The sequence below is a fragment of the Schistocerca serialis genome, chromosome 2 (genome assembly GCF_023864345.2).
Source record: "Schistocerca serialis cubense isolate TAMUIC-IGC-003099 chromosome 2, iqSchSeri2.2, whole genome shotgun sequence".
NCBI classification, from domain to species: domain Eukaryota; kingdom Metazoa; phylum Arthropoda; class Insecta; order Orthoptera; family Acrididae; genus Schistocerca; species Schistocerca serialis.
The window spans coordinates 497,267,201-497,270,890 of NC_064639.1; the positions used below are offsets into that span (position 1 = coordinate 497,267,201).

A 3,690-nucleotide genomic window follows, 5' to 3' on the forward strand; every position below is an offset into this window, starting at 1 on the left:
TGCTGCGCGAGACACCATATTTATTACAGTGTGTGGCGGACGGTACTTAATACAGCAGTGTAATCTTCCCCCGTTTTCAATTAAGCTCTGTCTAGCGATTTCAACGTCAAAGAACACTCGGATCATACATTCTCTTCTATATCGTAACCATAGAAACACTCATTATTGTACCGTCCGCGCATAGTGTCCTTCTACCTACTCCAGTTTATCACGAAGTTGCTTTCACTTTGTCGCGTGATCGTTTCGCAGAACCGTTTCAGATTTATAATTTCTGCATCTGGGGACTAGAAAGAGTGTGATAGACGAAGATAAAAATTCTGTTTCCGCCCGGGATCGAACCGGGGACCTTCCGCGTGTTAGGCGGATGTGATAACCACTACACCACGGAAACACCTTGTTAGTCTACTCTTCATCTGGAGCATCTGTATTACGCTTTGCATCATACTACCAAGACAGTAGTGCAAGAATTTTTTTTTCCTATTTAGCACCTATTTTTAACTAACTATTCTTTCACAGTAGTAGACCTCAGTTATGGGTAGACGGAAGAACAGAAGACGGGACTCGCTTATCTTGTGAGCAAACAATCTACGGTCCATGTCCCGTGCTGGCGGATACGCTTCGTTGGTAAGCGTTTGGGTCGCCAGGGATTCCTCGCTGGTTAGAATAGCACGCAAACAGCTGAGTGACACACAACGCCACGTCGGCTGGCTGACACACAGTCGTTCCCCGCTTCTCGTTTTTCCTCTTCAGCTCCGGTTCAGCGCGCTCTCACACAGGGCCAAGTGTTCGCTCGTCGGACACTTTCGCGATTATTACTGCTCGTGGCTGAAGCAGTGACCACGTATATCTGGCGTTAATTACAGACAAATACAAGAATAATATACACCGTGAATGAAAGAAGTTATTATCAAAAAAAAAAAAAAAAATTGGATTACCGATGATGAGTTGCGGCGGCGTTAGGGCTTCTTGAAGAAACTAGATGTTTTACCTGAGGCAGACATGATCAAGAAAACCTGCAACAGAAATGCGACTACAAATGCTTTGTAAGAAAGGAAACATTAGGTTCATCGTCCCGTCGACGTTGTCGTCAGTGACAGAGTTGAAGCTCGAATAGGAACTGGCGGTTATAGAAACTCCCACTATAACATTCCAACATTGTACCAACAGCATTTACATTTTTACATAAATCAATTTCCAAAATTTTCAGCTAGCTTTCGGAGAATAAACTATGAAAGCTAAAAATCTCGAAAAAGGCAACAAATGGTGAAAACTTAAGAGCAATGTTAACGATTCGATAATTTTCAGCTACTTTCCTGAGGAATACGACTGTTTTGCGGAGTGACTGACTGCAACAAACTTTCCAGTCAGGAACAGGCGCCCTTCCAAACGCTGATTGTACCCGTTGGCGACGACAAAGCTGGCGCAGATCGTGGGTCGACGGGTGGAGCCTTCCATCTATAGTTGAGATGAGCGAGAGACGACAGAAGAGGAACACGTGCTTCACCAAGAGACAAATAACAGAAAATCTTTGACTATCCGAATGTAGGCATTCTCTTGATTCAAATGCTCGCACACCCATAGACTGCAGACGTTTGTTCACAAACCTAGTATGATGTGAAATACTGCTGACGTGAATACACACTTAGATTTTACATCATATAAATTGTTAGGCTGTCATAGCCCTGAAATTTTGTTGCTATTATAGTTCTTAAATCAGTTATATTGCACTTATGCTTGGTAAATTTTTAGACAACGCCTTACACAAAATGTTTTTCTCTGAATTTCAATTCCTTGGAAGTAACTGCACCGCGGTGTACTTTCCTAATCACTAATGTAAACACACTATTTTTTTACCTTCTTATTGACCAGCTAAGATCACATAACACCTTCAGTTCCCCTTCTTTCTTTGTTGTTTCCTGTTTTTCAACTACTCCATCTTCTTCCCATGTTATCTTGTCCTTTCTTCTGCCCATGTTCTTCCCAATTTCTTATTTCCTCTGCCTTGCAGGCCTTTTAAGTTCAATATTTTATTTTTAAAAAGGTTTCTTTCTGTTATTTCCGATTCTTTGATGTTGTTTCTTTCTTCTTTTCTTATTTCTGAAATCCGTGTTATTGTCGATTTCTTTTTCCAGAAATATTTGTTTCGTTAGCCTGTTCCCATTCATTCGGTAGAGATGCCCAAAATAGATTAATCTTGACTTTGCCACTACTTTTTATATTTTCTCTATACTTTGAGAGATTTCCTCGTTACTTGTTCTGTAAAGAGTATATAGTTTACCGTTAAGCATTCAAATGCATGTAAAATTTCCGTTTTTTCCGCGGCCGGCCGCGGTAGCCGTGCTGTTCTAGGCGCTGCAGTCCGGAACCGCGGGACTGCTACGGTCGCAGATTCTAATCCTGCCTCGGGGCATGGGTGTTGTGTGATGTCCTTAGGTTAGTTAGGTTTAAGTAGTTCTAAGTTCTAGGGGACTGATGACCACAGATGTTGAGTCCCATAGTGCTCAGAGCCATTTGAACCATTTTTTGTTGTTACCGCCGTGATACAGTGCTTCGCTTTTGTACATATGAATTTCTCGTTGTAGCTGTATATTGTCAAACAATACGAGCTTTCCATTTTATTAACTCTTACACCTACCGCAAATTTTTTTAGTCCACTCTGTTGTATTCTTTCTCCAACATATTTAAATTTACTAAGTTTCATCTGTTTGTGTTTCTGTATAATTTTGTGCATTTTCTTGTATTTGTCACGAATTTTGTTTTCTCTGGTGAAATTTTGAGACCAATCCCATTTACTCTAGCAGATTTATATGAGTAACTGCTACAGTCTGATATTTTGAAGTATTGCAATCTCGTCTGTAAAACCCAAGCAACTTCTATTAATTCCATTTGTTTTTCTTTAGAAATTATTGGTTCAGTTTTGTGATTTCTTAGGTGGAAATTCCAGACCGGTAAACTTATACTAAAACATATTTGAACAACATAGGTGATAAGCCATCTTCTTGTCACACACGTTTTTATTTTAAATAGCCGTGATACTTCTCCCTTGAATTAAAACTTTTAAATATTGTATTTGTCAGGCTTTCACGAATTATGTTTTCTAATTTTTAAACATATTTGTTCAACAAGTTTGTTCCCGCTGCTTTTTTCTCGGAGTTCGAAGATTTATTGTGAAGAAGGAACAAAAAATTAACGATTAAAAGTAGTGGCCATCGCTGGCTACTGATTTCTCCCATATTTAGAGCACCATACGAATCCCGTGGTAGAAGAACGGGGCTTCTCTTGAGAAGATTCATGAATCGATCCAATTTTGCACTTGCTCATATGACCGCAGGTGCCGGTCAGTCAGGTCGCGTGCCATTGATCGGAAAAGGTGGTAGTCAGGGGGAGTAATGTCTGGAGAATACGGCGGGTGGGGTAGACACTCCCTTTCAACGTTACCAAATAGAATTTGAACAGGTTTCGCGACGTGGGCTTCGCGCATTGTCATGCTGCAAAATAACCTTTTTCAGCCTATCGCTGTTTTGTGACCGTTTGTTTTTCAGTGCTCAGCCAAACTCATCAATTGCTTTCGATAACGATCTCCTGTGGTCGCTTCCGTTGGTTTCAACGGCTTCGGACAACTTCTCTCTACCATCCGCCATTCCAGTTTTCGACGTCCGTTCTTGAAGCACTGAAACATTCTCTGCACGT

The 3,690-nt window shown here is 40.9% G+C and overlaps 1 non-coding gene across 1 annotated transcript; it reads right to left on the reverse strand.

Annotated features, from left to right (window-relative positions):
• Positions 1–318: 318 nt before the first annotated feature.
• On the reverse strand, positions 319–391 carry Trnav-aac (transfer RNA valine (anticodon AAC)). The gene has a single exon. It is a non-coding gene; the product is annotated as a tRNA-Val (tRNA).
• Positions 392–3,690: the final 3,299 nt, after the last annotated feature.